At 43.4% G+C, this 22,694-nt stretch overlaps 1 protein-coding gene across 11 annotated transcripts in view; it reads right to left on the minus strand.

The window, feature by feature from the left end:
* MBNL2 (muscleblind like splicing regulator 2) overlaps positions 1 to 22,177 on the minus strand; it is a 111,073-nt gene extending 88,896 nt beyond the window's left edge. For 5 of the 11 annotated variants that reach the window (XM_050711036.1, XM_050711037.1, XM_050711031.1 and 2 more), the window contains exons 1-2: positions 22,059 to 22,141; positions 5,600 to 12,466 (exon numbers count right to left, since the gene is read on the minus strand). The gene's annotated coding sequence lies outside the window, so the exon portion shown is untranslated. Of the gene's footprint in view, positions 1 to 5,599; positions 12,467 to 22,058 lie in introns of all 11 variants that reach the window. The other 6 variants (XM_035557016.2, XM_035557019.2, XM_035557008.2 and 3 more) reach the window with 3 other exon arrangements.
* Between the last annotated feature and the right edge of the window lie 517 nt (positions 22,178 to 22,694).

Below are 22,694 nucleotides of genomic sequence, written 5' to 3' on the forward strand. Positions count from 1 at the left end.
TCCTTCAAAATGATGGAAATAAAGCAATCCAGACTGGAAGCATGCCCCAGGATTAGCAGAGGGGAACTGAAATACACAAGGGACCTGAAAAAGTACCCATGAAGCAAAAAAAAAAAAAAAAAAAGTTTTTAAATGCATGTTCTACCGCTCCAGGACAGCGGCGCACCGTGTTGCCAGCACATGTTTAGCATCTCAATAAGGACTGCAGCACTGCAAGCGGTAGCACAAGCGGCCCACACACAAGTGTCCTCTGGCACAGAAACCTCGCGACAGAGAAAGGTCTGCTCAAAACCACCGTCACTGCCAAGCTCCTGTTTGCCTTGCAGCTCCCCGCCTCGCTCCTTGGGCCGCAGAGAGCAATTCTTTGTCCCCGCTTTGCGATGGCGTTTGGCCAGCAGCCCACCTTCACCGGCTTGGGGACCTCCTGCCTTGGAGCCCCAGACCCTCCTTTTGGGTTGTGGGTGGAGGGAGGCAAGGTAGGAAAATCAATATTGCTCTTCGCAGAGCAGTAAGAGGCAGGGAAAATGTGCTACCAGTGAATGCAGCTGCCAGGGAAATCCCATAATTGTAATGGCAACCTTTTAAATAAATAAAATGCAAGGCTCTGCTGAAGTCCTGAATCATTAACTGGGCACCCACGTACACATGTGCCAGCTACCGATGTGGGATGGGAAGGATAGCCATAGGTGTCTGTTTACAAACCAGCGCAGTTGTAGGAGTGAAATATTTATGTAGCTGCTGATAACAGCACCAAAAAAAACACACCTAAAAAGGGAGAATGAGCAAGGAAACAAAAAATGGACTAAAACTCGGCTTTGGTATTCTACAGGGCAGTCACTTCCCCCACCTCAATGTCAAGCAGAGTCTCCTACTGATTGCTGCCAGCTGAATGCGTTAAAAGCAGAAAACCAACACACTTCAATGCATTTACTGATAATCATATTCCAAGCTCCTGAAAGTAAGTGGAAAACTTATCTAGCCACTTTCCAATTTAAGGTTAGTTTTAGACTAAGTTCCAAACACTGCCCAAAATAAATGCTGTATAAAATACTTGCCGTAAAATAAAAAATCACAACAGATTCAGGAAATGGTGGGGGGGGGGGGGGTGCGATTCAAGACTTTTGATATACACACCTGAAGCTTGAAAACAGCATTTGAAAAAGGATAAAAATCCTCAGTTTCTGAAGAAAAAAAAATCAGCCTGGATAGGAGAGAACCTGAGATGGAGGTGAAAAAAATATTTGCTAGGCCTATCTCATAAAAATGATCACACCCAATAAACATTGAAAATTTGCCTTCAGAATCCTCAAAAAGTGGGAAAAAAGGCACTTCAGAGTCTGAGCTTCCTTACATAAAACTCTAGAGGGAAAACATGTCTGTATTTTTCCTTACCTGTATTCTCTAATTCTTCCTATTGTTCAAAGTGCTGTACTCTCTGCAGGAGGAAAGATTTTACCACCATATGAACCTTCCTACCACTCATGTCTCTGCTTACAAGTTCAAAAATGTGCACTACCCAGACATTCTTCAAATGGCATGCATCATCCACTCAGAAATGTCTAAAAATTATTGATCTAATGTAGATAAAAGAGTAATAGACTCTGATATAAGCCATCTGTTCCTACTTGACTGATTTCTTCATCCAAGAACCACACCAGTAAAACCCTCCTGTCTCATTATGTATTTCTTTGTATTTCAAAAATCACAACAACAAAAGATGAGAATTTTATGCGTATTACACGTTTGTTTGCATACATCTACATATAAAAATAGGAGGGGAGGAAAAAAACGTGCACGTCTCTTTCATTTACCAGAAGTATAGCTGAGCTCTAAATTGTCAGGTTCACGGTGTCACAAGCCCACCAGACCCTTTGCCAGACTTACACCTCCAGGAATCCTACAGGTGTTCTGTAACAGCAGCCAGCTGAACACTGGCATCTCTCAACAGCCTTAGTAACAAGCACTAGCACAAAAAGCCCTCTGCGTACTTCGTATTTCTTTGCATTAGTTACAAGGATTTTTACATTTAATCTCCTGGTGAGTACACTCTTGAATTTTCAGTCCCAAACTTTCCTTTTTTAGCGTGCCCAAAATACTGAACTAAAAATTTTATCTACCTTATTATAGATATAGATACACACACATACATGGGGAGATTAAGACATTGGCAAATTCTAGGAAGATGATGCGTCATTTCTTTCTCCTCAAGCATCTTCTACCCCAAACAGAGCTGAAAAGTTTGTTTTTAAAAGGAGACTTTGGGCTCCACACATCAATAACCAACAACTGTCACTGCATAATCTGTAAGATTAGTTTAATAAGTCAGGCAGATAATACTACTATTATTTGAACTAGTTTTCACCACTGACACCCTCTTAAAATGAGTTTTATTTTCCTCAGGCTATCATTTCAGCCTTTACAGACAAGTTACATAGCACTAGTTCACACTAGTTAACCATAACGCATTATGCTAAACACAACACATCAAATTAGCTTCGCAACCAAAGGCTGGAAACTGGCTTTAAAAAGCAAACATACTAATAAATTCTAAAGCAAGAGATTATATTCTCTTTTGCTAGGATTTTGTAAAGAGCTATGTGTTTTTACTCTCAAAGAAAGTAGAAAGTCATTGAGCTTTAAAAAAAAGCATTTCTTCTCTGAAAGATAAAAAGAGTCCTTAAAGTCATAGAAATTTCCAGTAACTCTGGAGAGCAAGATATCATTAATAGCTGTTATTTGAAATTTAAACCTTAGCAATGTGTCTCACTAACGATTTAAGAAATAAAACCATATGTGGAATTACTAATGAGGAATTTCATTTGAACACTAAGTCTTTTTCTCATCTCTCAGTACTATAAAAAGTGAACATTTTACAGAGTTTTTTTTACAAATAAACACAGTGCAGCTTATTCCTGACATACTTGCGAGCAACAGAGAATAACATTCATCCACAGCTGAGATGACTTACCAGACCTGACTGCCTGAAATCCTATATAATATTAGTAGCTATTTTTCTTGCTCAGAAAAAAATATTTTTAGCATATGGTTATTTTAGAGTTTTGTAAAATACTTGCTTACAAGTGAAGAACTTGATCTCCCTTTATAAACAATCTGTAGTCACACCCTATACTTCAGGACAAGTAAGCCACTAGTAAATACTATCTTAGGAAAATGAAAAAACTAATTTAATACTGACTAATTTATACCCTGAAAAAAAGACAGACTGAACACAGTAAGATATTACTGCACAAATAGCTCTGATGAAATCCGCAGAGAAATTAAGCAGAAAAGATATTAAATGAAAAGAGGTACCAGAATCTGGCCCAAAATAATTTTATTACCAACTATTTACATAAGAACATAAATTCAGAGTATTTATTACCATCTCTGCCCTCCAAGATGAAAACCCACCATAAAAAAACATACCTTGAACAGGCAAGATTTTTCTTTAAATCCCTTTGTTGACTGACTGTGTATTGCACCTGGTCTGTTGTTACAAGCTGTTCGATTGAGTGATAAATGCAAGTTTTCACTTTGGCAGTTAGACATAAGAATGATAATTCTATATAGTGCCATCTCAAAGATAAAACAAAAAAAGAGCCACTTAAATCATCTGAAAAAGGCAGTCTCGAAAAATGAGGCTGAAAATTTTTCTGTGTAAAAGCTGTGCATGAAAATAGTTTTATTTGCAAAAGTAAAAAAAAAACTCATACTTCATAACATGAATAAGATTATTTGACTTCTAATTATCAATCTTTGCTTCACATGCGTAGCATACTGTGTACACAAACACTACATTTGAACATTCACAGCAACAGCGAAATGTACATATTCATACTCCATTAATAATAATGTTCTACATCCTGACATATGTTTCTCTTGTTAGCAGCTTGAAATCCTCAGAAGACACACGAGGTTGCTATAACTTAGAAGAGCACGGTGTTTGTAAATTACTGATTCATAAACTGAAGATGTGCCAACATCCCAGCTCCAGGTCTTCAGCAAGCATTTAGCCAGGTAACAAGGAATTCGAATCAACCTCCTCAGAACAAAGTCAGCTGTGAGGAGCTGGGTGACGACATCAGAAGTTTTGAGCCCATGTCCTGTACCTCTCCTTGAAAAGGTGGGGGATGAATAGGGTGGGACAAGAGGGACACTTGGTCTAGCAGGACCTATTTAATGCAAGCCTTTAAAAATTAGCTTAAATTGAAAGGTTTCTTCTTCTTTTTTTTTTTTTTAAACACCATTTAAAGTTTTCTGCTCAGTAAAAGGTTCATTTACCTTATTTCTTCTTGGGGACATTGATCGTCAGTCCTCCTTAGCTCACACACTTGATTTTTTTTTACCCACATCTTATCTGAATACAAATATTTATATATAGTGTTCAAGGGTATTATTGTTTCACCAACTGTTAATCTTCATGAAGAAGCTTTTCTTTTATTTTTTAAACTTTGTTATGTGTTATGATGATATTGCTATCAACACAGCTGAAGACAGCATGGTAATTTGGGTAGCTAATTGGGTGGGATCCTGACTGGTACTGAGCGCCATCAGTGCATATGGCAGTCTAAGAAAGTTGAGGAGGTTTTAGCACGTCACAGGATGAGGCAATGTCCTCAGACCCTTCCAGCAATACAATGGTAAAGTTTGCTTCCAACACCTAACAAGTAATAACAACGAATAATAATTCTATCCTTCCAAAATTTTACGGACTTCTGCCTAAATAATCCTTTTCCTTCTCTCCAAAGCACTTAACATAAATCTTCTCCATTGCTTCCTGAGGCTCCTCCTCAGCAAGAAAGTTGATGCGTCTCAGCAGTGAAATCATTGCTGCGAAAGCCAGCCTGCTCATTAAATTATTCTGCTAGCTGTGTGTTCTCTCATTAAAAATGCATAAAGATCAGATAATTGCAGTACATATTATTAACCTTGTTTTCCTTGTTTTCACGTAAAGGTCCTGTTTTGTTGCCGAGACAAAGACCTGGAAATGGCAGGGGAAATGCTCGACTGAACTACAATAGGAGAAACTCTAACAGCTTGCCTTCGGGAACACAAGGAATCACTGCGCAGTCTAAAATGCCTAGACTTTTGTAATGGAGTAAAATACCGTAATCTCTCCGTGCAGCTCCTTCAAGCCCCAGGCAGACCATCCTGGCTTTAGTTAAAGCCTCCGATAGGGAATTATTTATAAGAGCCATACTAATTCACATAAATCTTCAAACGTATCTGCTATAAACTTCCCAGATTTCCAGGTTGACTCATTCTCTTTATTAGAGCTGGCAAGCACTGCCAGGCGGCAGCCCAGCTAAAAATCCAATTAGGGTGCCGTACTTCTGAAACACACTGACCTATTTCTTTATTTTTGCTCGCGTTATTTTTAATATGCATATACTCACAGTCTATTTCTGAAAAGAGCTGCTTATGTTGTGACTGAACTCCCCTGGAAAACAAGTTAGCATAAAATCCGCATACTGCGCCCCGACAGCAGGTATTCACCGGAGAAAGCTTGTTTCCCCGACTCCCCCAGGCAACACATACGGTATGCAGCACACTGCAGCAAACTCTTTAAACATTCAATAAAAGACAATGATCCTCCTACCTTGTTCAGCTCTGTCTATTCAGCACATTTCCAACGGGAACAGAAACCTCTGCTACCAACAAACAGCCGCACCTTTCCCGTTCCATCATTGCGATGAATAATTTTCGCACAAAACGCTTAGCAGTCCCCCGCCCCCCCCCCCCCGCCTTTTTTTTTTTTTTTTTTTTTTTTGGCTCTCGGGAAGCCCTGTGCCTTATCGGGGGGATTTTTCCCTCAGATGATGAAGCAAAGACACAGCCTAAACTCTGTTGCTGAAGGACTGCGGCCCTTCCTCCTGCCTGAGCCCTCCCAGCATATGGCAGCCAATCACACCCCGCATCGTCAGGCCTGCCGCTCTCGCACCGACGGTGTCGGGGTGATTGACACGGCAACACAGCGCTCCCAACGTGTAAAAACAGTGCGTCCACACTGATGAACCGGGAATCTCCCTCGCCCAGGAAAGGAGTTCTGCTGGCGAGGAGGTAAAGCGATCCCCGCCGTGAAACACCACACGCGGCGAACGCAAGCGACTCCCTTCCCCTCCATCGCCGCGACAGCTCGGCGACGTTTTGGCACGAGGGTTTTAGGAGCTTTTGCTGGGCATAAAGGCGTGCACAGACAGCACTGGTGAAATCGTAGAACTGCAGCGATGCCGTTTTGTTTGCAAAGGTTTGCCGTGCATCTCAAGGCAAATAATCCGCCCCTTATTTTAACGTGCAGCCAACACGCACTCCGATTCAGACTGTGATGTTCTCGTTTTAATTCTGCACACCCCTACTGTGCAGTGTTTGCATTTAACAGCGACATACACACAATCACTTTGATAATATTTGAGACCAATTGTCATGGACCACAGGTATGGGATGCTCCTCGACAAAGACACGATCTATCTGATGACGTTTTAATACCCTTGGCAGAAAAAACACATAAGCAGCCGCCAAACTGTGGTACATGCTCACAACTGATGTTCGTTAGCATTGAGGTTCAGGCGTAAGGACTATGAAACCAGTTGCCATTTTCAAGCCAAACTGTGGGCAGATCGATACGCTCGTTACACAAGGTCTGCTGTCAGTCAATTTGCTCACAATTTTTGCTGGAGTTTTAAATAAGAGAGCAAGGCAGCAAAGGATTATCGAACAAGAGTTGCAATTAAGAAAAAAATACAAAAATGAGCTTAACCAGAAAGTCAATCTTTATCCAGAAGGGGATAAAGATTGCAGTGCAATACTACTTTAGACAGCAGTTTATGCAATTCAATCCATTATATAAAAATGTGTAAAATCTATTTAAATTCCACTAAACCTTTAAAAATATGAATAGACAAGAGGAAAACAAAGCCCTCATTCAACTGGCAGTTCCGTCCCAAGGTCCCATTGTTTCCTATCGCCTGTTTTGCATATTAGAAATGACGCTTTCCAAAATCCATTACCCTGCCATCCTGCAAGCAAACACTCTCCTTCGGGCTTCATCACCTCCCATCCAATTTATTAGGGTCTCCCCCTCCCTGGCACCAGCACCACCCCCTGGCTCAGCCCCCTGGCCCACTGCCACCGGTGTCCCCACCGTCTGACCGTGACGCACTCCTCTCCTCCGTCCCTTCGCAGCTCCCCCTCCTTCAAGTTCAAGTTTCTGCTGGCTCCAGCCTAGGAGACTCCTACAAGGCAGCCCTCCCTCTCTGCTGAATCACCCCTTCCATTCTGTGCTTTTAACAACAACAAAAAACCCTAAATAATTGGTACTGAAGAGTCTCAGAAGAACCCCAGAGACGGGTCATACAGCTGGCCTGCTCCATCTATTATCGAGGTGGCCTGGTGCATCTCGTTGGTATTTTCCACGTTCCTCTGATTCTGTCAAACTCAAACTGCCTGTGTTAAAATTTTCCATGCTGGACATCTGCTGCAGGATTTATTTATTTGTCTGCCAAAACGCAGTTTGCCCATTTCTGAGACAGGCTAGACAAAAACACGTTGCTCTGCCGTTCTCACAACCGACTGAACTGGGGAACTCTGCTCCCCCCACTCGCCCTTGACAGGGCTGTCTTGAAATTTGGCACAGTGCTGATCCCTCACTTTAGTATTTACTTTGTTATTTATTTACTTTAATTTTTAAAGGCTATTCTTATGAAAATAAGAATAGCTATTTTGCTATTCTTATGAAAACACCTTTGTATCACACAGAGCTCTAGGACCTACCAGAATTCAGCTGATACACCTTCCGATTTTTCTTTTGAGCTCTGCAACGTAAATCACAGAAAATGTTCTGCAGCAAGCATCCACCACCTCCTCCGTACGTGGCTGGAAAGGCACCAACCCCACAGTGCGACTGAGCATGTAATGGGCTCAAGTTACAGGAGATTAGCAGGATTTCCCCTGTAACTGCTGCTCCCATCTGCCAAAGACCAGACATTGGAAGTGACAGCAGGAAGACAACCTCGCCTGTTGCTTTCGTGACCCTTCGGCTGATGCCCCACGGATGTGCAGGAGACAGACTCTTCATACAGCACCACAGTAGGGTGTGAGAAAGGTCAAGGGGACCAAAACATGGCATGAAGCTGGGCAGGAGAGGAGAGGTCTCAATTAGAGGAAGGGGAGGAAGAGAAGCAAGAGCCAGAGCCTGGGAATCCTGGGTCTGGTTGAGCAAAAGGTTAAAACAAGGAAGCAGAGTGTCTCAGCAGGATGAGGAGCTGGAGAGAGCAGCCAGCGCAGGGAACCAGCGGATCCAGCATGGCCAGGAGCCGAGAGATGTTACCAAGGGAAGGACAAAAGACTGATGAAGCCCAGTGGCCCCACAGCACCACACAGGGTCCAAGGATGAGGATGTGCAGCACAGACACCACCATTCTGCCCACACAGGGGCTGGCCCTGCGCTGTGGAAAGGCAGGCCAGCCATGTTGCTCAGCTTGGTGCCAGCACCCTGTCCCCTGCCCTCTCCTGTCCAGCAGGACACACAGCCACGGTCCCCCTTTCTCAATGAACCAACGTGGCAACACACATCAAGAACTTTGGTGGGGGGTTAGTTTGCTTCTGAGAATGAAACTTCCAAATTACTTCAAAAAAAAAAAAAGAAAAAAAAAGAAAGAAATAACTAAATCCAGATGAGTTACCAGCACAAAGCCCAGAAGCACTGGGCTTCACCACTGCCTGCACAGCTTTATTTCAGCGGCACTGCTCCGCAGCACAGACACGTTGACCATGCCACCGTTTCCAGGTGTGGGACAGGCTGTGCTATAGGAACAAACCAGGCCCACGCTGAGCAACAGCTCTGAGCAAGAGACAGGCTGAGGGAGCTGAGGTTGTTCAGCCTGGAGAAGAGGTCCGGGAAGACCTTACAGCGGCCTTCCAGTACCTAAAGAAGCCTACAGGAAAGCTGGAGAGGGACTCTTTGTCAGGGAGTCTGGCAATGGGTCAAGGGGGAATGGCTTTAAACTAAAAGAGGGTAGATTTAGATTAGATTTCAGGAGAAATTCTTCACTCAGAGGGTGTTGAGGCAGTAACACAGGCTGTCCAGAGAAGCAGTGGATGCCCCACCCCTGGAGGTGCTCAAGGCCAGGCTGGATGGGGCTTTGGGCAACCTGGTCTGGTGGGAGGTGTCCCTGCCCATGGCAGGGGGGTTGGGACTAGATGGTCTTTAAGATCCCTTCCAACCCAAACCATTCTGTGGTGATCCTCTTAAACTATGTAAGCAAAACCAGCAGCTACGTGCTCACATGGTTCCTCGTACAGATGATTATATTTTAGTTCCTCCCTTGTCAAATTATCAGAATCCTCTCAAATCATTAAGGTGTGCTGAAAATAAATGGTCGTATGTGTCAGCCCCTCAGCTAAGCCCCATCAAAAAGCTCAAGAGAAAATACATAATCTTCCTAAAAAAAATGGTGTTTGAGTAGCATGCAGCAAGTAAGGCATGAGTTCATGGACTGAAGGAAAAAAAATATACTTAAAAATACCTGCGCTGTACATTAAGCAAGGAGTTCCAGAGTGACTGATCTGAAGTTGAGATGTGCCCATCCAATCATGCATTTTCCACATTAGTTACAAAGAAAAGGGACAGGATTTCATTTTTCAGGCCTCCTTATACATTCTACTATATATTCAATTGCAATATGACAAAATCTTACAGAAGCAGAGAAACTCAGATGTCAAACTGAGAGAAGAAAAACAAATAAAGGTACATTCTGAACATAGAAATGCCATCTGCTCTGTTTGAGAGCTTCCTGTAATTAATGATTCAAGGTAAAAACACTGCTGAAGGTGAGTCTTACACACAATTTTCTGAAGGTTGTAGATATAACTTTTGCAGAAAATTGGACAACTTTGGAAGTAATAATGTAGCAGTAAACTGGAATGAGCAAAACGTACATTTTTCTTTTTGCCTTCTTTACTCTTGAATGATAGCTATTAGATCTAATCCTTGAAACAACAAAACTTCTTGATTTAAACAGAGTTATGCAAGTATGGACTATAGATATCACTAGCATTTAAAGCGCCAAGCAACTTACATGATATTGAGTACAGCAGAAAGATGATTTTCAGCCCTGCATAAATGACCTGTGGCAACAGTGACATTTCGGTAAGTTCAGCAATGGGGAAAAGAACTTCAAAACTATTTCTTGTGTCAGTAATAGACTCTTCCCCTAGTAACTTCCCACAACTGCTACTACCAGCAAAATTCAAGCTATGGTCTGAATGACAGCAGAAAGAAAATTCAAGGCAGCTGCCAAGAGTTTAAATCTAGACACCTAGCCCTATTCATGCACAATGCTACTGATGCCAGCCTTTGCAAAATCCCTCACTATTTCTGAGATAGTGGGGCTGAAGCGATGGTAGAAATCCTTCTAAGTTACAAAAATAAGATCTCCAGCACTGCCAAAATTCAAGTTACTGACCACAATTAGGCATGATGTTCTGAAAGGATGCTGCTAGATCCAATTTGTTTTTTAAAAATGTGCTTATAAGAACTGTAAGTCCGGGATTTCAAATGCTTTAACTTTCTAGTACCTAGACATCCCAACTTCCTCCTAACCTAGAAAACCTTGAAATTGATCAAACACAGACAAGAAAACAGACTGTTCTAGTTTCACCATCTATGCCGAGAGAAATATGAAACAGAAAGACAGAAGCAAACACTTTAATTCAAAGTCAGAAGTTAGGATTCACCTTACCAAACCTGAGGTGACTTCTGGAGGCCTTCTCAATCTCCTTTCTCCACCCACTGGTTGCACAGGGAATTTAAGCCATGTCTATATTATGAGATCCAAATGCATGGGTTCAGGCTCACACCCTGCCTGCATCCTGACTTTTATTTTGGGATGACACCACACCCCATCAGGAAGAAAATTGAGTATGCATGCACCCTTCCTTCTCACGGTGGTTGCAGTTGGGACAGGTAATGAACATGCCAGCCAGAAGAAGCTGCAGCACACTCCAACCAGGTTTTATAGCTGAACATTTGAGACATGTATCCTGGGTGCACCGCAGAGCCGAGCTGCCTCTGGATGTAGCCTTATGTGCTTAGCTTGAAATATATGTGGCCAAATATAAACAACCACATCTCAATGAGTCACCCTACTCCCCCTCTCTCTTTATAGTCACTGGAGAGAAATAGGCATTTGTAGGCTGTGATTCATCTTAACCCAAAGTAGATATTCTAAGAGATTCTTCCATATCCTAAAAATGTCTTTCTATTGATTACCTGAGATGGCCACCCTTCTATTAAGTCCTTTGTTAAACGTATAAAAGGTGAGATCTTACTATAGAAGCATCTTTATCAGGAACTTAAGAATTTAGCCTCTTAAGATACATTGCTGGATAGTACCTTTCATTTTCAAATTAACTTAAAGTAACTAAAGACATAAGCATATAGTTTAAGAACACATATTTTCACAATGCACAGTTACAGCTTTGGTGTAAATCCTCAGCTTGCTATGAGCATGTTCCAGTTATGTTGCTATATAAGCTACATAAGCTTGTTCTCTAAGCTATGCCGAATATGTTCCAGTTTTTTTTTTCCCTGACTGAACATCAGTCCTTGAACACCCTCACGCTTTCTTCCTCTGAACAACTGACTGACACCAAATTAACCTAAGAGGAGTCAGACTAGGTTCTTCTTTCTGATTTTCTCTTTGGTTTTCAGGGGAGGATTTTAGGAGAGGGAAGACTGGTAAAACAACTGACTTCTTGCTGGCTTTATCTGTATAAGCTAGGAAATACACACTGGCAAAATAATAAGTCAGGTAAAATAAACTGTCAAATGACCTTCATTAACTAGCTCTTAGAATGTAGTCTTACACAAAAGTTTCATCAGAAACATTCATGACAGCTAAAAAAGCTGTTTGCAGTTATCTGAAACACCGAATCACAGAAGCATTAAAACAGTAACATCAAAATGGTAGTCACCCAAACTCTGATATCTAGTGCCTTCTTAGACTTCCTAGGGAGTTCCCGTCGGGCTACAGTGGCAACTGCTGAAAGACTGAGCCATTGGTATGGCCTGGGTTGTATCTGCCAGCCCTATGCAGATATCTCAGACATAAAATGGTCCTGTGTCATTTTTGATGCCATATATTTAGGTATCTAAACCCATCCAAAAACGTACACAATATCCTCAATACACATCAGAACAGAACCTTCCAACTTTTTTAGCAACATGTCTAGTTAAGAAGAAATAAAAAGTCTTCTGTAAGTCTTCGGTATCCAGATGGAAACAATGCAAAGGTGTAAACCGCCGCTGTTCAGTACTACCTAAATTATCTTTAGTGAGACCACTGGGTATTGGGAAGTTCTTCCATTGCTGATAAAAACATGCTCCTTCCTCCTCAGATCCTTCCATGACTAATTTCCTCCATAGCTATTGTTCTGGCCTCAGATTTGGAGCAGCTCCCGTTCAAACCTACAACAGGAGGAAACCACTTGATAAATCACCTTGTCAGAGAACCTACTAACCTCATCCCAAAGTCACATGGACATAGGAAAAACCCCTTGTGCTTCAGGGAGCATAGGTGGAGGACACATACACTAAACTTCTGCCTCTTATCCTGAGAAGCTAGAATTTGCTGGCTTCCTGTAACAGCCAACCTACCAGGCTGTTAAAACAGGAACAAGATTTGTCCTTAAAGTTCCTAATTAACACAAATAATATTTCATATAATTACCTGAAAAAATTATTCTGATTACATTTTCTGCAGGTAAAACAAGTATTTTTTAATCTTCTATGAAGCTGCAGTTATCAGCCTCTAACATAACCCAGATCCTGCTTATAATTCAAGTAATGGCTGCAAATTATAAATTTTCTGACCAGTGATGTAATGAGAACTCTTTAATTATCCTTTAAATCCAAGAGCTCTACTTTATTACTCCATTATAAACCCAAGGGGAAAAAGATGCCACCGAAACTAAGCTGCATTTTGATTATCCCCATCTTCAATTAGTACAAAAATAATTCAACTCACTCTAATTGGTTAAAATTATTCTATTGTTTTTGCACCCTACTGCGACGTAGGTGCAAAATATCCCATTGCTATTTAGCAGGTGACGCTAGCTGCCATTTCCCTACAAGCTGCCACTTAACAGCATGAGTCCGTAGGGTAGATGCTCAGGGGCATGCAGCAAAATCAGCAAGCAATCTCCACTGTAAGCAGAGAAAATAAGCTCCAGGGGACTTCAGAGAGAATGAGAAGCAATTGAATAATTTTTGTTTTATAAAATCGGTAAGAGCAGGATTGAATCCCTCACCCTTTTACAGCAATTAATGACCCGCACACGTAAGAGTAGAGGACTCCATATAATTAACAAAGCATTACTTTGGCAAGGAGGATACGCCTGGAGTATGTAAGTACAGGGTTTTATTTCTTTCTGTGAAGTATGGATGACAGGTAGGAGAAAGCTATGCCAAGCATACTAGTCTTTTGGTTAGCAGGCAGCTCTGTTTTGTGAAGTCTATGAGTTTGTGTTCACATAGGCAAGCTTTTCTTTAAACATCAGAATTACATGCATTCAAACAGTAATGAGTTTTACACCAAATTTCAATTTTCACCTCAAAAAAGGTTGATTTGTTTCAGCTTGCTGTATGGTTACTGTGAAGCACCAAGAATGCTTTCATTTGTATAATGTTTTAAAACATTACATGTGGTTCTTTGCCCGGTTATTCTGCCACATAACACTATATAAATATACATGATCATGGACCTTCATTTTTTCTGATGTCACATTAAGCTAACAGAAACCAAGAAAATAAATAGCTGTATACAGAGGAAGAAACAAGAATTGCTTTCACTCAGGAAAAATAAGCAAACAAGGAGTAATGAAGGGCAAGAAACAAGGTCCTCTAGCAGAAGCACTAGGTGTGGGATAAAATGGCATCCAAAAGCCTAATCTCTGGTGACAGTATGGCTCCAGCAGCATACTTCCAGATTTAATCCCACCACCTCAAAAATGAAGTAAATTGCAGAAAGAATGCCTCAAAATCAAAATGCACACACTATTTCATTCACTAGAGGTCCACAGACAGAAAGGAGAGTTTATTTGTAGGGAAAACTCTGTAAGTGGATAGCATCCAGCTTTCTAACGCTGTGCACTTTACTGCTTCAGTATCTTACTCTGACTCTCTTCTCTTCCTCTCTCAGAAAAAATAAAATAAAAAATTGACAGAGCCATTCATTTGGCTATTCCCCCTAGTACCAACTCGAATAACGATTAAATATTAGCACTAATACATATTAGTAGAGGCAAAATAAGATTAGAAGGTATTCTGTCTGCTGCCTTCAGCTTATAGGGAGTACTAGGTAAAGGGGACTGCAGAGGAAAAGTGCGGGATGAAGATTATGTAGATCCTTTGCTGCAGTCGGTATACAGTCTTATGAACTTAAGATCTTAAGGGCAGTTTCACCACAGTCCACCTGTCCTCTCTGTGATCGCTATGGCACCTCATCATGTGAGGCCAGCTTTGGCAGGCCCATGACTTGGGGTTTGTCTGTTCAGGCAGTATTAACCACATAAGGATTTCCGCCCTCCTATCTGGGCTGGGTGAGAAAAAAGAAGCCTATTGAGAGGGGTTACCTACTCTAGCCTCCAACTAAAAACAAAACCAACACCACCAGTTCAGCTGTTGCACTGTCTCGATGAGTCCTGAGAAGCTCTGGGGACAGGTATTGGCCTCTCTGGAGGACCTGCCACAGTGCTGCACTATCCTCCCAATGTCCAGCCTGAATCTACAAAGCAAAAACATGTTGCCATTGCCCTTCACTGTCATCAGGCTCTACTTAGGAGAGGTTTAGCTTTAATATCTTCATAATCATATCTTTGAGTAGCTGAGCTACTACTATTGAGCAGCTACTGAGTTGTCCTTTGGCCTTGTTATCCAACTTAAACCCCGCAGCTCCCTCAGCCCAGGCCCCTGTTCATAATGGTAGCTCCATACTGGATCTAGACACGGCAACAGCTCTTCGTCTGAGCTGGACGTAGCACCTTGGACAAAAGCAGTGAAGGTACGCTCAGTTCCCAGTGGGTGAACTACAGAAACGTTAGCTTTATCTCTTTCATAGGATCATTAAGGTTGGAAAAGACCTTCAAGATCATCTGGTCCTTTACTTTTGGCAGCATATACAAGGGAATACCACTCAAGTGTTTTTTGCATTTGCTTCTTTTGATTCTTCTTTGAACTGCTGGCAGAAGGATAGGTTGAAAGCCCTGGTTCCTGCACAGAAAGGTCCACAGAATTTTGGGCCCTGCTATTTCTGTCCTCTCAGATATTGTATGTATTGAGCGCACTTCCATTTTACAAAGATATCTACCACCAAGCCACTCTATCTCATCAAAACCCTTCCAGCTACTGAAAGACAACTGAACAACAAAGAAGTGAAGTTATTAGTGCTTACTTTCTAGATGAATCCTTTATACATCCTTCAGAAACCAAGACTTGATGCAGACATTGCTAGTTATGGCCACGTCCAAACATTTCTTTCTGAGACACCATAACCTGAAGTGTATTGACAGCTCTAAAAAAATCCTTTAAGAATATCCCATTTTTTCAGTCTACTCCTTTTTTCAGTCTTTTATGCGGAAAGCAACAAATAATTACAACCCCTTGACAAAATTCTGCAGATGTAAACAAATCAGAACTACAGCAGTTTTAATCATTCCTCCAGTTCAGAAAACTCATTGTCTCAACCCCCAAAGCCTTGTGCACAGCATCCCACAAACTGACATCATCCCTGTTTCCAGTTTGTTTCCAGACTTCCTCCACTAGGGACTCGGCAGCAGCAGGGACCAGCCCTAGCAGGATTGGCACCACTGGTACGGCTGCAAGAAAAAGGGCTTCAATCATCTCTGAAATTTTTAAAGAAGCATGAGGTAAGCTCTCTAGAAAGCGAGACAATGCCGTGCTAATCCTCCTGTCAGCCCTCGGGCCATCATCACAATTCAGACTACCAAACCACCCTGCTGCCTCATGAGGGAGGAGTACTGAGCTCCACCCAGCTCTGGCCTCCAGTTATTGCCATGCCATTAGTCAAGAGGCTGTTTTACAGCTCAGAAAGCGTATTGATTTTTCTTCCCCCTTCCTCTAATTCATGGCAGTAAGGACAGGTTATGTCAAGAAAATGTCGGACTGAAGCCACTCACAATACCTCGCTCTGCTGGATTGTGCCCTAATCATACCATCACAGATATTAAGCCCTCACCTTTCATGTCCACGCTCACCACTGCTTGCACAGGATGCATTGCCAGGTCTAACCATTCCCAAAATTCATCAGTTTGTAGCTCCAGAAAGAATACCAGGGTAACCACACTTCTCCTGTGGCATCTAGCAATCCATATGACAGAGTCCACTACCATGGACTAAAAAAGTATAAACTGGAATAGACGGTTCAAGAAATTTGGAAAAGAGCCATAGAAATCAGATATCTTCTAAAAGCTGTAAGTAGCACGAGAAATACGGTCCACCACAAACAGGAAGCAAAGAGCATAACGCATTATGAAATTAAGTGAATGAATTGAGTAACATAAGACCTATCTCTAACTGCCAACAGGCAATACAGATTCTCAAGAGAGAAATACCTGATCGGAATTGCATCACCCAAAGCTGTCTACAGGAGATCTAAATCCTACGTCTTTTTTTCCCCCTCATGATGCTAAGTCAAAGACTCAAGGCACAAGCAGATGGCAGGAAGCACTTTATTCACCTGTTCTGCAAATATGAAACCTAAGGTGTTTCTAGTAAGGCATTTTTATTATATTTCACTAATCTGGAAAGCTAAAGTTAACATTTATTCACTTAAAGGCTACAACAGTTGAACAGATTTAGGAAGGCTAACGCTAATACCTTGTAATGGAAGGTAGCAAAACGTACCAGAATGGTAAATCTAGGGAATTTCAGCAAGTATATTGACAAGGCTAAACATGCTAAGTCTCCAGAATTCATCTTTTCATGTTTTGTATGAAAAGCCAATTTCTTCATGGTTCCCTTGACACCTTCACAGGTCACCTCTGGTCCAACCTGCAGAGCTGGCTGTATTGTGGACCTGACAGAGAAGTTAAAGATTAAGAATATCACAACATTTTGGAAAACGCACCTCCTCATTCAAGCAAGTGGAAGAACTCCCAGTTAATCGGGAACTACAGAAAGCCATAGTAGAGCGAAGGTTGAAAAACTCCAAAATCTTGTACAGTTCACAAAATGCCAGCATGACAAGGGCTTGAGTGCTCAGGGAACTGTTAACTGGTGCCACGAGCATTGATCATAAAACACAGTCAAAACTCAATAACCACTGCTCCAGTAGCGTACCCCAAAATCACCTTGATATTTTTTGACTATTTCTCATATACACACATAGGACAGAAGTTCCAGATTTTAGGAGAGCAAATAATGGCCAAGTAACCAATTCATCAAAGCTTATGCTAAGGCCATTGATGCTCAGAGCTTATAATGTCCATATAAACTTAGAGCACTGCAGGGAAATGTCCTACTTCATAAAAACCTTGTGCATGGTTTGAAACCCCTTTCAGCTAACAAGAACACACTTCGCCCATACCCACTAACAGCTCACTCACAAACCAAGCTGAGTACATTTTGACATCCTTGTTCTTCAAAACATGTTTTCTTCCAAGACCTGTGAATTCAACCCACGCTCTTTCCAGACTTAAACCATTAACAAAATACTCAGAAGTTCCCTTCCTCCTTGAAAATGTAAAAATCTTGCCACGCTCCTGAGCTAGTGCCACATCTCCCTTTCCTGAGAAAGGTCAGTAACAAAGCCAACTGTCAGCTCACCTAATTGAGCCTAAAGATATGGACCAGGGACTAAACTAAAGAGAGGGCACGGACCTTCCTGCACATCTAATGAGTTCCTATTGGAGGATATGCAGGTTCATATATACTCAGCCTCCCAGGCCTCCTTCGGCTTCCATCAGGCATGAAATATTTGTCACCAGAGGGTGGGGACACCTCACAAGAGTCCACAAAATATGATAAAGTCTGGGTCCTTTCTGAATAAGCTAGGAGCAACTGAAAAGAAGCAGCAATATAATTTGGTAGCAGTGGGAAACTGCTCCACCGGCCCTCGGCCTTCCCCAGTGGAGACCTACAAAGCTCAATACTCTCCATGTTGCTTTCCAACATCAGCATCAAACCAGCAAGTGAACACGTCAGAAACAGTCTCTAGTTCTTCCAATATGGAGACAACAAGACCTATTTATCTTTCAGCACAAACAGCTGCGGCACTGTCAAAACGACCTGCTGCTGAGGAGCGGTTGAAGTTAAATTGAATTGAAGTTAAATCTAAACCTGGAATTCACCAGCGAGCAAAGGAAAACACTTGAGAGTCTGCAGCCACCTACAGACTCTGGTTTTGTTGCTTTAAGATACATGATCCCAACTGGTCATAGGTCAGAAGTATTTCTGGACTTTACACTGACATTATACTTTCATACTGAAACATTACTCAATGACAGCATTGCTGTCTCAGCTCTATCTAGGCAAAGAGTGACCTGTGCCTGCAATACACTGTAGCAGCTCATGAAGCCTTCCACTCGAGGAAATTTTATTACCCCATAACATGCTGTGTCTTTCCCCAGTAATACAGCTGCAGACCACCACAACTCTCAACCTCCTGTCTCCCAAACTGCATCCTCCCAGTGCTCAAAAACTGCCTTGCAGTCTTAAAGCACTCTGTGGCCTAGGCCCCGGACAGCAAAAGGGCTACCTCAGGCTCCACAGAAAAACAATCCCTGACAATAATTTCCTTCAGTCACCGAGCATGAGCCAAAAATGTCGGTCTGCAACTGCAAGACAGGGACAAACTATTGCATTATCCACCACTTCCAGCTCTTTGAGGATGCCTGCCCTTCCCTCATACCTGTATTTGTTTGAGCCATACCCGACTGTGTTTTTATTCCAAATTTAGTTGAGCGTTTCAGTATCACGTTTCTCTGAAGCTTTGAAGGTGTCAAACCCAGTTATCACAAATAATCCATCCATAATGATCAAGACTGTGCAAAAAGCACAGGGGAAATATCAATAGTCTAAAAGGGAGATTATTTTTGTTTTTAAAGGTTTATTCACAAGAAATGAGTGACTAGAAAATGAGAAGTATTTTGATCAACACTCTTCCTGACTTTCACTTCAGTGACATTTTAATGAACACTTTCTAGCTACCTCTACTTACAAAAAGTTGCAAATGAATGTGGGAGAGCACTGACGAAAGGTAGTAGAGGAAAAAAAAAAAGAAAAAAGAAAGAAAATTTCATCAGACATTTCAATTTATTGGATGCCTATAAAAAATGAATAATAACTCATGTGGGGAAAAGTTATCCAGCAAAGATTTGATTAGTAAAAGACATCTGGAAAGGAGTAATGACTAGACAGAAAGAGTTTGAAATATGATAGAGGGGCATGAGGAAAAATATACTGAGATTTGGAATCCAGTTAGGTTACTTTATAACTCTTCAAAGATGACGGTAGTGTGTTCACATGTGTCCTGAGTACTCACTCCAGCACCACAGAGCTACGAATAAATGGCCAGAACAAAAAAATGTAAAAGAGCAGTAACTGTGATTGTAGCACTGGATGGAGCCATCTGAAGTGAGGTTTCTACCCTGATAACAGACAGTATTAAAATACCTTATTCAATAACAAGTTTAATATGGTTCGTGGATCTTTGTTTCTGTTTTTATTGGCAGGTTAAACCAAATTCTGAAACCTTCTACTAATACCACAGTAAGACCCTATGGGGGCCTATTAAAAATGGAAAAAAAAATAGAAGGTAGTATAAACAAGCAGACTGTTCATTCACCTAGCACAGCATCAGTTTCAGTAAGAACATGCCAAACCAAAATAAATTAGGCTCTATAATTTTACTCATCAGTGTAAGGAGTAAAAATAATCATAAAGCATTGCTGAGATTCCAAGAGCTACCCAGAGGATGCAAAAACATCCAACACCATCACGCAGCAAAAGGAATACCAATTTTGTATGCTTTTCCTTCTTCCTGCCATAAATTGTTACCAGAATTTTTTCCACTGCCTTGTAATTGAGCTTTCAAGCTAAGAAAAAAAGCAAGACTAGGAAGGTTCCCAAAGCCGGAGCAGTCACACATCACTGGTCCACCTCACATACCACTTTTGCTATGGTACGTGTACTACAGTTTGAGAATCCCTAGGCTAGAAGAAAAGGCAGTCTATTTGGTACTGCATACTACAATTCTAGAGACTACGCAACTAACAGAGAAGCTACAGACCAGATGTAGTAGACAAGATGAAAATTTCACCCACCAAGTGTTAACAGCAAGTAGACTTTATTTTTAATCTTCTTATGACAACTGTTATTCTGCAAAAGCCAAATTTAAGAAAATGATGCTCAAATGAAGATTTCAGCATCACAATCCCAAACAGACCAATGCCAAAGATTTGAGATTTTGGCAGGTCTACCGAGGTCTAAAAATAGGCTGTTTCTTCAGAGAGGGCCATAACTGATAACGGAGATAAGTTTCAGAGGGAAAGCACGTTGGGGTGACACAAGCCATGTGGCCCACCCACGTATCTGCCCAGCACAGAGGGACGACTCCTCTGGTGACACCGGGAAACATATTCCGAATTTCACCTGCACATAGATGAGCTATAGCACGGGCCAGCAACACTGGCAAGACCCAAAGACTGGCTTGCCCCACCTTGGAGCTCCAGCCAGCATCTGATGAGCAGCACCAGCTGGCACCCCCAAAACCTCCACAGGATGGAAGGGAGAGGCTGCAGGGCTCTTCCCCGGTTTCACGTACCCTGTAAGAGCCTACAAAGCTGGCGTTACACAAAAGGGCCTTGTCCACAGTGGGAAGAACGGCATGCTTTCCAGCAGCAGTACCAGCTGTAGTGTGTGTATGCAAACAGCCTTAACACCCAGTGCGTTGCAAGTTACACACTGGCATCGCTGAGGCAATTTTAAAATAAAAACAAACACATAGTCAAAAGACTGTATCAAAGAAGCTTCCCATCAGTCCTCCACAGTAACTTTAGAGTATTTCCCAAAAGAGTTTAAGCACGTATTTGGCCCTAAAGCCTACTACAGGCACATTTTTCACTCGTGTGCACACACTGGTATGTGCACGCAAGAAGGGAAAAGGCAGGACAGATGGCTAAATCTATGCATATTTACCAAGGTATGAACGCCACGTTAAAATGATAAGCACTGGGCCAAGTCACGTGCTTGAAATTAATCGCACTTCCGCTCCTGCCTGCAAGTCCACACTGCTTAAAAAACCTACAAGCCCGAACAAGGTACACCGGCGCGACACGCTCGCTTCAGCGCGCAAATCCCACGTGGCCGTCCTCCGTGGGGGAATTAAAGGCGACCGAGTTGCTCCTTGCTCCTGTTTCGAGCACGCATTCCTGCTGCCGGGCTCACCTCTGAGCAGAAATGCAAATAAGCCTGAGGGAAACAGAAAGGAAAGCGCCTCGGAACAGAAGCCCGTAGGCAACGTTGTCACGGCTCGAAAAATATACGTGTGCGCGTATAGGTGCCGTGTGCGCCTATACGTGCCCATTCCTTGCGTGTGCGGGCTTTCTGCACGCCGCTGGCTGCGGGGAGGACACCCAGCGTGCGTGCCAAGCCCCTGGGGGGGCGCGTTGGCCTCTCGCCCCATCGCCTTCACCGACACGGGTGGGTGCGTGGGTGGGTGGGAGGCTCGGGGCGCGTACCCCAGCACCCTGGAGGGGTTGTGTGTGTGTGCGGTGGGTGCCGCTCGGGGAAGGTGGCTCCGAGCCCCGCCATTGCAAAGTCACCCAAACTTGCTGCCGCGCGCCGAGCCCACGGACGCGGGTCCCACGGGGAACACGAGGGGGGGAAACTGCGGGCGTGGGAGGGGAGGGAGAGGAGGAGAAGGAGGAGGAGGAGAGGCCGGGCAGCGGCCGAGCCGAGCGCTCCCGGGGACATTGGCGACGTCCCCGGGAGAGGGGCTGCGGGGGGGGGGGGAACCCCGCGGGGTGCGGGGCCGCCTTACCTCGGAGCGGGGCCGGGGAGCGGCCGCTTCTCCCAGCCGGGCGGCGGCGCCTCCACGCAGCGCCTCCTCGCCTCTCCCGCCGCGGCGGCGGCGGCGGCTGCTGCCGGAGGGGCGGGCCCGGCCCGCCCCCCCGGCCCCAGCGCTTCCCCCACGGCCCGAGCGGGGCGGTGCGGGGCGGTGCGGACTGGGAAGGAGCTCCCCGGCTGCCTGGTCAACCCCTTGCTCCGGCAGGGCTTCCAGGGCAGGCTGACGGGAGCTGTGGGGGCTCTGCGGCCGCCTGGTCAACCCTTGCTCCAGCAAGGCTGCCTAGGCCCGCGTCCAGGTGATTTCTGCAGATCCCCAAGGAGGAGACCCCACAGCCTCCCGTGGCAGCCTGTGCCAGTGCTCCGTCACAGCACAGAAGTGCTGCCTGGTGTTTAGGTATCCACACGCTACCACGCTATCTCAGCTGCCCCCTGCTCCAGATGGGACCCTCATATGAGGAGACCCATGATCTGTTCCCACACAGTCCCTGAGGAGGCTCTCTGGAAAGTCAGACAAGAAGGGGATAGTCATACACCTCCAGGAGCACCTCTCTAGTTGAATTTAAGCTGTTGTAGCATCACATTGCAAGGGGAAAAAAAGTAAATCAGAAAG

The sequence above is a fragment of the Cygnus atratus genome, chromosome 1, assembly GCF_013377495.2.
Source record: "Cygnus atratus isolate AKBS03 ecotype Queensland, Australia chromosome 1, CAtr_DNAZoo_HiC_assembly, whole genome shotgun sequence".
Classification (NCBI taxonomy): Eukaryota; Metazoa; Chordata; class Aves; order Anseriformes; family Anatidae; genus Cygnus; species Cygnus atratus.